The sequence below is a fragment of the Pleurodeles waltl genome, chromosome 7 (assembly GCF_031143425.1).
Source record: "Pleurodeles waltl isolate 20211129_DDA chromosome 7, aPleWal1.hap1.20221129, whole genome shotgun sequence".
Classification (NCBI taxonomy): Eukaryota; Metazoa; Chordata; class Amphibia; order Caudata; family Salamandridae; genus Pleurodeles; species Pleurodeles waltl.
In genome coordinates, this window is record NC_090446.1 from 179,526,234 (window position 1) to 179,539,534 (window position 13,301).

The 13,301-nt window shown below is 42.5% G+C and overlaps 1 protein-coding gene across 2 annotated transcripts in view; it reads right to left on the reverse strand.

The window, feature by feature from the left end:
* The window catches only part of PLTP (phospholipid transfer protein), a 160,746-nt gene that overhangs the window by 93,582 nt on the left and 53,863 nt on the right, over positions 1-13,301 (reverse strand). The window lies entirely within an intron of this gene.

Here is a 13,301-nt window from a genome sequence, read left to right on the forward strand (position 1 = left end):
GGAATATTGTACTTCTACAAGCTTCTAATCCTTCCTCTCATTAGTATGACTGCTTATATGCAGACTCAGAGGAATGTTCTGCATAATTATAGAATCACAAAAAAAAACCTAAGATTACAGGTGCCTTATAAGTTAGGCTGACGTTTTGCCCATACTAAACCATAGACGTTTAGCAGTTATACTTAAGTATAGCTATAAGTATAACTATAACTGATGAATTTCTATGGTTTCATAAGGGAAAAAGTCAACAACCCTATAATGTCCCTGTCACCTTTGTTTTTACAGTGAATTATGTATTTTTTTTTAATGAAACGTAAGGTCAAATCACTGCATGTTAATACACACACCACGAAGCTCCACTCCCGTGTGGGTGGGTGGGGTGTTGGCCACAGGGCCTGGTGTGCAGCCAGGCCCTGCAGCCAACCCACAGCATACATCCGCAGGGCCGAAGTGAGGATGGATGCAGTGGGTGTTTTTTTTTCCTCTTTTTTTAATGATCTGCAGATCCTTCATGAGTTTTCAATATGGGGCCATGCTGAGCCCTGTGGTGGAACCATGGATCCACAGATCCGGCAAAAAAAAAAAGAACTGGGCACATTTTTGCCCATGAGGGGTTTCTAAAGGGATTCCTCTATGTATCCTATGTGGTCAGGATACCTGTATCCTAACCCCTGTTTTGTTTTTACCCTTTATTTTCCACTTCCAACCCCAGCCGATTTGAGAATGAAAATGATGGCCGCAAGTTTTCTGTCGGGTTGTGGCCAGCCAATTTGGGCCTTGCTTTTACCCGGGATCTGCAGATTTTTCGTGAGTGGATCTATGAAGGATCTGCATCGCTAGATAGATACATTTTTCTTCCCTTAAATACTCCGAAACTACTGAACAGATTTACACCAAGTCACAAAAAGCACAATTTGTGGTCCAAGACCTAGCTTCCTCCCAAATCTGGTGTAATTCCATTCAGCTATTCCGGCTGTAGCCATGTCTAAAGAATGCAAAATCCCCATGGACACAGAATGTGGAAAATGTGTTTTGAGACACCCCACCACCCCTTTTTTTAATTGGCTCCCTCGGGATGAATTACAAAGAAACTTTCAAGACAGCATCTGGACTAGTTGGCGATTTTGCATGCTACTAGTACCATCCCATCTCCCAAATTTGTGCTGTACTGTTTGGTAATATGATCAGATTAAGACGAAACTGCAGTAATTATAGACATTTTCTATCAGAACTGAATAATGCGGAGACAAGATGTAGGAACAGAGGATACTGAGAAAGATTATTCACTGGGGCTAGAAAGTGAATTTTGAAGACCTCACGTGAGTCTTTGCTGTCTCACTCTGTCAGCAAAAGAAGGAGGGATCCTAATTTGGTGAGATTTATTACACACAATAGACCACTGAGTCATGAGATTTACAGGATCTTAGGCAAACATTGGCATTTACTAAAGACAAATAGCAGGGGTAGGATATTATGAGACATCTTGTGTCACAACCCACACAGAAACCTGTTACTAACAGTTGGTTACTACCACCGCCAGTAGGCCTTTTTCATTGTGGCATTTGTAGAACATGTCAATTTGCTCTACACAAGATCTTTGTTTTCCAGTATAAAACTAACAAACAGTACAAGATTAAGAAGTTTATTAACTGTAACACCAGGTTTGTTATATACTGTATCATATGCCAATGGAATAACATCTATATTGACAGCACCATAAGGACACTAAAGGAATGTATAGAGGAACACCTTCGGGCTATAAGGAAGAACATTAATACTTATCCATTAGCTGTACACTACAACACAGAACACCAACAGTGTGAGATGGACCAGATCAAATTTCATGACATTGATGTTATGGAGCCCCTCCCTCGCAGGGGTGATAGGACTATGGCTCTGAGACAACTTGAGAGCAAATGGATCATCTGACTTACAGCTGTGGACAAGGGACTCAATGTTGATAAGGAACTTCATGTGATTCTATAAATACTACAGGCCTTATTGTACTGCATTACAAAGCTGTTGTACGATTTAGTGGTTCTGGTTGCCTCTTACATACTGATGAACACCCTAATGTATGTACAATTCTCTCTGTTATTGAATATTCTTTCTCTAGTATTGGATGTGCAGTCAGTTAAGTATGGCTCTGTATATATAGTACGTTATAACTACACAATGGGATCATACATGCAATTGTGTTATTGGAAATCAATTCAATAATTCATAAAGAGTACATTTTCACAATCAGATGTGTATACATGTACATTTCCCTCTGAAACATAATAATTCTCCTTAGTATTTTTCTTTAATAATTTTCTATTAATTTTTGCTTATAGTTTTGGACGTGCAATCTATTATGCACGACTACAATAATATTTCTATACTTAATGAGTTGATATATGGGAAAATAATTTTTGTGTCATTGTAAACCGGTATATATTCTTATGGAAAGAGTTTTGCTTAATCATATGAATTTTCATTATTCTTATAATTCCACCAACATGGTTTCAATATATAATATCACATGATTGCACATGCATGGACTTAATAGACACTTTTTGGCCTGCACTCTGCTCTGTCGTGACACTTCTGAATGCTTGCTTAATAGGATTTCTCTACCCGCTTCACTCATGATGCCAACAAATGTTTTTTCCTTATGGCCCATATCTATATTTATATACACACATGCTCAGGAAATGGTCTGTGCTCACAATTTTCAGAATATTTAGACCCTCATTATAACTTTGGTGGGAACTGCCGCCTACCACCAAGGTGACGGCCGTCAACATGCCGTGGCTACCAGCCGTCTACGCGTATTATGACCGCCGACGGTATTCTGGCAGAACTCTGTCGGAATACCACTGACGGTCATGGCGGCGGATGGCGGTAAGGTGGTGCTGCTGACAGCAGCACCGCTACGCCAGCAAAACACCGCCAACCGTATCATGACCAATGATACGGCCTGGCAGTGTTTTGCTGGTGGACGCTGCTGCTGACAGCAGCGCCGCGGACCATCTCCAGCCGGAGGAACCCTGCAAGCAGGTAAGTCGGGTTCTCCTGCAGGAGAGGGGGATGGGGGGTGTTGTGTGTATGTGGGGGTGTTTTGGTATGCGTGCATGCAGGTGTGAGTTGCGTTGAATGCGTGCGTGAATGACTTAATGTGAGTGTATGTTATGTGTTGTGAATGCATGAGTGCGACAAGGTATGTTGATGTGTGTTGCGGTGTGTGGGTATGTATGTGTGCATGCATGGATGGTGGTGGGTATGCATGTGTGCATGTGTGTATATGGGTGGCATGTGGGTGTGTACATGTGCGGAGGCAGGAGAGGGAGGGGGATGGTGGGGGAGTACTCTGAGGAGGGGGGGGTGGGAGAGACCCCTATCATTGCCAGGGAAGGAATACCCTGGCATGAAAACCATGGCGGTAGGCCAGGTCGTAATCCAGAGGGTGGGATTGTGATGGCAGCTGTGCTGGAGACCGAATTCTTCAGCCCAGCGGCCGTTACCACCCTGGCGGTCGGTGTGTTAAAGTGGCTGTCTGTGATGGCAGTTACCACCAGGGTCAAAATCCCTTTTTTTTTTACCGCCGGCCTGTTGGCGGTATTAACGCCGCATCAACACCAACCGCCAGGGTCGTAATTCGGGCCTTAATCTTGCATACTGTCTCTATCGTTAAGTACATTCACCCTTATACCTGCCTCCTTCAATAATTTCTCACTCTCAAACATAATACATTATTACAGTCTCCCATGTTCCACTTTCACGGGCGAGCATTCTAAGTTAGGCGCGCTATATGCATCTCTTAACTGGGATGCGGCAGTCCATTTTCCATTACCATTGTTTATAGACTGCGGCTGCAACACGCCATTCCGGCATCTTCTGAACACACTCAGACTGCATGTCACTACACAGTTTTGAGGTAAAGTCCCTCCCCGGGGTGTGTGATTCTTGGGGGCCATTCCTTTACACATTTTGGCATTAAAATGCTTTTTTACTTTACATATACATAGGCTTATCACAGCTATTACACAATGTGATTCTGTTTATCGGTTACTCTGAAGACTTATTAACATGCCCACATCAACTCGCAACTATAGGTTGGATTAACTCTTATTACCACTTTTCATCACTACTGTTCCCAAGGGGTGGCCTGGCCACTTCATAACCACCTTTTTCTTACTGATACCTTTTATTTCTCTTTTTCTCTGCACCCATTTTGACTTATTTCATTTTACAAAAACTTGCAACTTTATTGTTCAATAAGGTAAATCGACAAGGGTGTTCTGATATTCTTCTGCTTGCTTGTATCACAATAGGTTGCTCTGGTATGCACTTGGTTATAATACTGCATCCATTTTGTTGGTTTTGTTAACACTTTGCATGCTCACAATCATTTTCTTGTGTCTCGATCGCATTTTCACATGGCAAGGAGTGCATATTGGCTATATGGCCTACATTACATTGACAATTTTGACATTTTGGAAATTCCCACTTTTGGGGGGGGTGTCAGGATTTGCATGCACTCCTGCGGTTTCTCTTTACCTTTTGACCTACATTTGATCAAAGGGTGTTAATTTCTGGATTCATGGGTTGTAAGGTGTGTTCTTATCCTGGCTATATAAGTTATCATAATACCAATTGTTGTCTTATATGTGTCATTTTACAGCCTTGATAAAGTCCAGAGGGCAAAAGACCTGTCAGCTGCTGTACTGCTGTGTACTTGAATAATTTTGGAATAAACCAGCACTTCTACTTCCTTGGATCTTCTTGATTGGACCTTTGCAGTGCGCTCTGGTGCTTTGATACACTAGTTGGTGTACTTGTTTTGAGAATTTCGTGAAGATTCATCAAATTGCACCAAAGTTATTGGCAAAACAAAAAACGATTGTCTATGGGAACAACTGGTCCTAAATATAACTGTCTACGTCAGTAGGCAATGTACCTGGCAAACCACATAATCAACATTCTATTGCATAATTCGCAGCTTTCAACAAAAGAATGTTGTTTCTTTCTGAAAGGAATCAAAACATATTCTTTAAAAAATTGACATGTTGTAACGTGCAGTGGTAGATCCCTTTCAAAGGTTGGCCGGACACCTTTTTTGTAGCAGAATTTTCAGCACCCCTTAGAATGGACTGCTCTCTTATGATGAATGCTCACTGGCATGATCCAGATGTCAAGAGATGTCCTACAATGGTAGAGCTTACACTAGGTGGAGGAAACTTAAGAAATGTAAGTACAAATAGTTGTGTGCACTGCATAAATCACAGTACACTCAGAGGACTGGTGCATCCTATGTACTAAAAAAACGTTTGAATTGCTGACTGGTGTATTCAGATGTAAACCGGGTACTAACAAGATGAAACCTTTGCCCATATAGTAGGCCTGTATATTGCTACCATTACATTTGCTGCATAATTTTGCAAATGTGTAATTTCTTGTCAGATAATATAGTCAATCCTGCGGCATTATTTGGTCCTCCACTGCTAAATAACTCCTGTGCTTCTGCCTGTAGTTAATAATGCAGTGTACGTTGTAAGCCTATTCTATTATTTGTCTATTTGGAATAATCATACATAAGTAGCATTCCAAGTCAAAGCATGCATATATCTATCACCTACACATGAAAAAGGGCAACTACGATTATTAAATCCTGTAGTAATTTAGCAATCTATGTAAGTATGATTCGGTGTTATTGTCCTATAATCCTCCATCTCCTGAATATTTTACAGATTTCCACAAAAAATATTGTTTCTTGTTCAAACAGGCACAAAGTTACTAAAGCTGCTGCACTCAGAATTCATGGAGTCCCTAATGCTATGTACAACTCAGTTCTCACCTTTCGCTTATTTGTTGATGTTTTTGGAAACTAAAACGTTTAGAAGTATTAACACAATCTGGGCAAAAATAAATAATGGGTTAACGTAGGGGTCGTGTCCTCATTTAGAAACAAAAGTATTAAATATTTTAACCAAATTCAAAAAGGATGAAGAGTATTCCTTCTTTGCCAAGAACATGCTTTTTAACTCTGCATGTAAATTCATGTTCACATTGCATTCTCCACAAAGCAGCAATTACTTTAAGACAGCTGTTTTTGTTTACAAACAATCGTAAACATTTTGCATTTCTTCTTAAGGTTTGATTTGTTTTTAATGTTCCCTCATAGAAGAGCAGTAAATAATATATGTGTGTGATCAGTGCTGGTGAGTATGGGGATCGTCCCAGATATAGGTTCACCTATTTCTGAGATCCTGCCAACCCATAGAAATATGATTGAATTTTCCCTGGTGCCATTTTCCTACACTCATACAGAATTCTGCAGTGCCCGCACATTGCCTGCATTCCATTCAGCAATCTGCAGGCAGCGATGTGGCATTTTTATTTTCACTGCCACCTGAGTGAAAACAAAGGCTTGATTTAAAGAGCCTCCAGCCCTTCTTTTGTTCATGTATTATACTGGCTTTGAGCCTTCTGGAGCCTAATCCCTAGATGCCAATGCAATTGAAGAAAACAAAGGTGCACAACTTATAAATTCACAAGTACTTTAGACAAACTATGATAAGGAGGCATGTTTATGACTTTGTTCAACCCACCTATGTAAGAGATGTACACGCAATGTAATAATGCAGGATTTATCTGCGTATATGAGAAAGTTCCCTAATACTCATTTAAATGGCACCTAGTAATTTAATATTTTTTTGTTTGTAACACTACTCATTCCAGTATAGGGTGTCAGAGCACTTTACACCATGCACAGAGTTGATAAATCATACGAGTGTGTAAATTTATTGCAAATGTTACTTAAGGCAATGAGGGTTAGTGTGAGAAAAGGCCTCTTTTGTAATGGTTAGCCCCCTTTTATGCCTGGTATTTGATGTAGTCTCAAAGCTGTTAGTGCCCAGGGCCCTGCTAACCAGGTTCCCTGGGCCAGATCTCTTTCCCTAAAACTGGTGTGATGCATTGGCACAATTACAACACTCCCTCGTAAATGGTACTTAGGTCCCCAGGCCATGGGGTACTAAGGGTATGCCCATGAGGGCAGAAGCACAGATTGTGCTACCCTCTAGAGCCATGCACCCAGAACTGCCATTGCAGGCTGAGTGTTCTGATGCCATCCAAAAGGGCAAACCTGACATGGCATACAGCCTTTGTGCCCTGTCCACTACACACTGCATGTCCTGTAGGTAAGTCACCCCCTCTGGCAGGCCTTCCAGCCCTTAGGGAGGGCGCACTCTATTGTATGGGTGGGCACAGATGCATGAGCAATATGCCCCTACTGTGTCCTTGCCAAACATGGGACATAGCAAGTAAACAGACCAGCCATTTTAATATATGTGCTGGACACTGGTCAGTATGAGTTTCACACCTACTTGATGGCGACTCTGAACCATGGGTTGTTTGGTATCAAACAACTCAGAATGATAAATCCAAACTGGTACCAGTATTGGATGTATTACCACATGTACCCAGGGGTTACCTCAGAAGTGCCCCCTGCAAAAGCTAACCACCTTGGCATGGTTGTTGGCCGGTCACAACCAGCCTGCCACCACCAGACAAGATTTTGGAACCCTGGGGTGAGAGATCCTGCTCTATGGGTCCCAGAACAAAGCCCTTCCTGGGTACAGGTGCAAACACCCCCTCCCTCAGGAATGTGCACTGCCCTGCTAGCGAGCTTCAAAGGACTTCCCGTCCTCGAAACTCGACTCCCAAGCCTGCTGCTAGCAGTAGATGACTGCCCCCGTTGCAAAATCCCACTTTTGGTAGGAGCAATGATGGGAACCCACAGAAAGGATAGGAGAAGTCGTCATCACCAGCTTGCATGCACCACCCCTAAGGTGTTGCATGCGAGGTAACCCCTCCATTTCATTTTCCTCTATCTTGCATGGAAGGAAAATAGCTAATCATTGTAAGGAAGTGACTTCTGCACACAGGAAGAGGTCATTTAGTTGGTGTAGCCACCATAGAGCAGATGCCTCATTCGTCACTTCCATGTACTCCCCTAAATACCCACTAAATATAGTATTTAGTGGGCATCCCTCGACTAAGAAATCAGATTCCACGCATAAAAGAAGATCACCAACAAAGGAGACCCAAGGCTCGTGAAATGAAGTCCTGCTGCACAAAGAATAGGCAACAAACCTTGTCTGCTGCCCCCAGGATTCGACAATCGCAGCTGAAGGGTTGCTTGGACGGACTACTCTTCAAACCCCCAGAGGACCTCCTCTCTTCGAAAACTGCCAAAGATCTCCCTCCAGAGTGAAGGTATCACTCTCTTGCAACCCAAGGCCAAGGACCCAGAGAAGGCCACTTCACTGACCTGCTGCTGACCAGGGAACCGGACGCCGCAGCTCGACCAATCTGGACCTGACAGACCGTGAGACCAAACCCTGGAAGTGTGCCAAGTTTGGTGGCACTACGACCTTCAGTGGCCAAACTGTGTAATAGCCTTAGGTACTGGTCACCTCATGTTGAACGCCAAGAAGGACAGGTCCTTCCGGCCTGTAAAAGGATCAGAAAGAAGCCCCAGTCGAGCAACTTCAGAAACCACCAGGACCTCCCACCAGAGTGCCCCTGCTGACCTGCACGCAACTCTCAAAGAGACCTACCTCCTGCTTCCAAGGGACCTTTTGAACACAGCTCCTGGCTCACCGATTTGCTCTCCATCCAGCCGCCCTGTGCCCTGCAACGAAGATCCAGCTATGCCGTAAGCGTTACCGATCCCTTGTGATCTTGACACTCCAAGGGGACCCACCGGACTTACCTTTAAGTCTACCTGAGCAGTGCTTTTTCAAGTGGTCCCCTGCAATGGCCTGGCACCAGCTCCAACGACTTTCTGCAGCTGTTCCCGACCAAACCAGGAGCCGCCCGAACTTCTCCCACTGGTCCATCATGCCCAACGACGATCTCGACATGCCCGCAAATGGAGACATTGGTAAACACATTGCCTGATTTCATATGCATTTTCAAAGGATTTCTTCCATTGATGCCTATAGTGCGTAATTACACACAAAAAGACTATTTTTATTACAACTTCAAAAATTCATAATTTAAGAAGTACTTACCGGATTTTGATAATCCTGGTGTTAAAAGTTTTATAAAAATCTGAAGGATTTTTGTAAATTGGTCTTGAGTTATTCTTTTGAGTGTGTGGTTCCCTTTATTGATACTGTGAGTAGAACACATGGTTTACAATACTCCAAAATTAGCTTAACTGCTGGACCAAGCTACCATACAAATTAGAGTATTAGGTGGTCTAGTTTTTACCTCGGTAAACCAGCATGTGGTTGCCCGGATCCTCTGCACAAGTTGCCTAGTTTTGCACACTACATATAGGGCCAGCCTCCTACAGCTATAGTAGGAATCACATATCAGCCATACTTGTAGACATTATATGTTAAGAGAAGACGGTCTGGAGAAACAAAAAGTCAGGATATAAAATGTAACACAGTTATTGTGGTTATCTGTACTAACAAATCTTTATCAATTGATAGGAGGCCTTCTTTGCAATCTTAGAGTAACAACAGACTGAGCAGAAAAACAAAAAGGATCTAAATCCATGACATACAGTTTGGATGCAGCTCCTTGATGCACTGTGCTATATTAGAAGGACTGCAACTTAGGAACTGGAAGTAACAAAATGATCACAGTGTAAAAAACTGTAGCCCACGTACCTACTTACATAATACCAATCAGTGATCTATGTTTGCTTTGCTGCATGCTCATAACCCTCTATGCTACTTTGAGTTAAAACTGTAATTAGACAAAACTCAAATCTCTTCAGAGATTGTACTAACCACCAGAGTTATCTTCCTGTTAATAAACATCTCAAAATATCCGAGCACGCAAAGATCTGTGCAGTAGGCATCTTAACCCTGTAAGATATTAAAATCAAGTCTCTTTCTGACCAATTAAGTAAGCTACAACAGATTTGCTGTCACGTTTGTCCTTGTAGCCAATGTCTTTGCAGCAGATCTTTTAAAACAATGTATAGATTGACTTAAAGATAGTTGGTAGCAGTGTAATAAGATGGTGCGCACTTCCAAATATAATTTTCTTCTTTGCTGGTATTAGAGTCCAAAAGAGTACATATTATTGACAATTCAGCATATACAATCTACGGAGTGCCAAAGTGGCTCCACACCCAGCCACAAGGTGTGTAGATTGTGATCCCAAAGGTCCACAATGAATGAATGAAGTTGAAAGAACCGCGGCACATCCAAGCAATCCAAAGTCCTTTATTCTTCTTGGGTATTCATTGAATACAGCAATCGCTATACCGTTCCATGTACATACAGCTGACACGTGTTTCGTCGTAACAACGACTTTTTCAAGGCTGTGAAACAATATCCAAAACATGTCATAGTAAGCCAATAGTTCCAATATCTAGTATACAATCTTTCCCATCACCAAAAAGGTATCCCTACCTCTGTGTGAGGTGAGTTGACAGATAGCTGATTGGTGCTTGTCTAGATTACTAGAAAAAGAGGTAATAGGCATGCTGGATAAGTGTGGCACATCGATAAAGGTTTTCGGAGTGAGTCGTTATAACACGTTATAACACCCAGTGCATAAGAATATAAAGATGCATATCAGTGACCCTAGTGATGAGCACACGAGAGGGAGAGAGAAGATGTATGTATAAAAGCAAGATCAGAACCACCAGAGATTGTAATAAAGAATCATACCTTATTAATAAACTGTAAATTATTTGGTCTATATAAACTTTTTTAAATTGACTGTCAGACTCTACTTTTCAAGCTCTGCCCTTTGTGACCCCCTCCCACCCAACCGCCACACTTTCCTCTGCCACACCTTGACCTCCAATTTATGGGCTCCTGAAGTTTTTTTCATTTCTTTTGGGAGGGGCTAATTCTGTTTTGCTATCACACTCATATTGCTTCAGTGTGCTAGAGCAGACAGCCTGGGGCAATGAGTCTGTCCACTTCATTTATTGACACTCTAGCACTGTGAGTGACAGTATTTTGCGTAATCACATCTGCACAGCCACATAAAAAGTACACTTGACTGCTCAGTCCCATAGGCCAATACTTTACTATGTCAATATTTTTTCCTTTTCGTTTTTAGGTCGAACGCACAAGCACTTTGACCTGTTGTAAGAATTGTGGGCTTTTAACCACGCCCACCTCACATCCATCACTTTCACTTGTTCGTGGGCTTGCCTTTCAAAAATCACTTTTCAATGGTAAATGGTTTACGTTTGTCCTGCCTTGGAGCGGTTTTGTTACTGCCTTACAGATTGACCCCTTTACATGGATAATTGCACGATTGCCAATATGTTTGACTGTGAGTGAACTTCTTGTTCCTTTTGTGTCTCTCCTTCGCACTCATGCTTGTAAAGTGGCGCCTCACCCTCGCCTTGGTCAACAGACTAGTCGGACACAGAGATAACTGTATGGGGAACTCCCGGGTCAGCAGCCCCAGCTTTATTTAATACCTTGGCTAAAGCCTGCCCTCATGCCCTCACAGGGCAACAAAGTATAGCAGAGCCAGAGTGGCTCTCTACATCCCTCTAAGGCTTTAATCAGGAAGAAGAACAGAAACAAAAAGTGAAGAGCAAAAGAAAAGGTAAACAGAGCAAAATATATATATATATATATATATATATATATAAATTTAAAAAAACAATTGCCAAGCAATTGACTCGTTGCACTCCAGGAGAGTTTATTGCTTTATCCAAAAGTGTACTACAAACAACACCACCAACGCGTTTCGACCTCTTGGTCTTGTACACAGTTTATAAAAAAACACCTTCCCATGAGTCTCTTTTTTAGTTTTTTACCTACTACCAACCAAGTGCATTATGGAACATGTGGTGTCAACAAAATTAGATAAAACACAGAGAATATCAATAACCCAAAAACATCAATTTTCATCACCCATTTAACTCAATATTGATAAAAAGTACTAAACAATACTATTAATAATGGTTATCAGACACAAAAAAAGAGGTGAATTACAAATTAAATTAAACATCATATAATACCAGATGGGTATGAAAGATGTTTCCAGAAAAACTGCTGAATACAGTACATCAGGAGAAAACCATATACGGGGAAAGCTTATATTCCTTATGCTCCTTCATCTAATGGATACAGTTGGCATAATTTCAAGGTCAAATCCTCATTGTACATATTCATATTTACATATAGTGCTTATATATATATATATATATATATATATATATATATATATATATATAGAGAGAGAGAGAGAGAGAGAGAGTGATCAGCACTGGTCTCACGCTCTCAAAGGAGGTGGAAGCCACTACTTCCACCACAGGAAACTTTGTGTATGAGTCGATTAGAACTGCTGTTAGCCTTCCGTCGGGGAAACTTCCAAAGTCCATGCTTACTTTCGACTACAGCTTTCGGCTGGGAGATTTGTGACTATTGGGTTAGCAGGCTGTTCAATGGAGGTAATTATACTGTACATGGGTGGCAGCTTCCAACGAGGGTGTCCACCTTCGTGTCCATGCCTGGAAACCACACCTTGGCTCTGAGCTGCGCTTTTGTCTTGACTGCTCCCTGGTGACCCTGATGGGCTAGCTCCACCACTCTGTTCCATATGCAGCGTGGGAGCAATATTTTCTGCCCTTGTAGGAGGAGACCATCGCCCCGACGGACAACTTATCCTTCACCTTCCACATCCCTTGCATGGCGGCCCTCTCTTCTAGGTCCTCACCCCATCTAGGAAAGGTTTCCACTGTCTCCTGCTCAGAGCCTCTTTAAAGCGGTTGAGGACAGGGTCACTTTTCACAGCTTCAGCTATGTCTGTCACTGTTAAGGCCACAGGACAGGCAGACTGTACTACCATGTTTATGAAGCTCTCTGTGTTTTCTTCCTCCCCTTTTTGAGATGCATCCGGTGGAGTTGTCGGGGGTGCCTTGACAGATAGTCCACTGGATTATTTGTACCTGCTTGGTAGATGACTTTGAATTGGTAGGGTTGGAGTAGGACAGCCCAGCGTTCAATGCTTGGGGGAGCCAAACGCATGGATCCAGTAAACAGTGATACCAGAGGCTTGTAGTCCGTAACTACTTGGAATTCCTGGCCATATAGGTATAGGTGGAAATGTTTACATGCCCACCGAATTGCCAGCGCCTCTCTCTCTATCTGAGCATATCAAGCCTCCACAGGAGACAACGCCCTGCTGGCATATGCCACTGGGGCCCATTCTTGTGGCACTGCTCTTGTGATAGGACGGCTCCCAGTCCTACGGGCCAAGCATCCACCACCACTTCCGTCCGCTTCCCTGGGTGGAAGTACGCAGTGATCACTTTG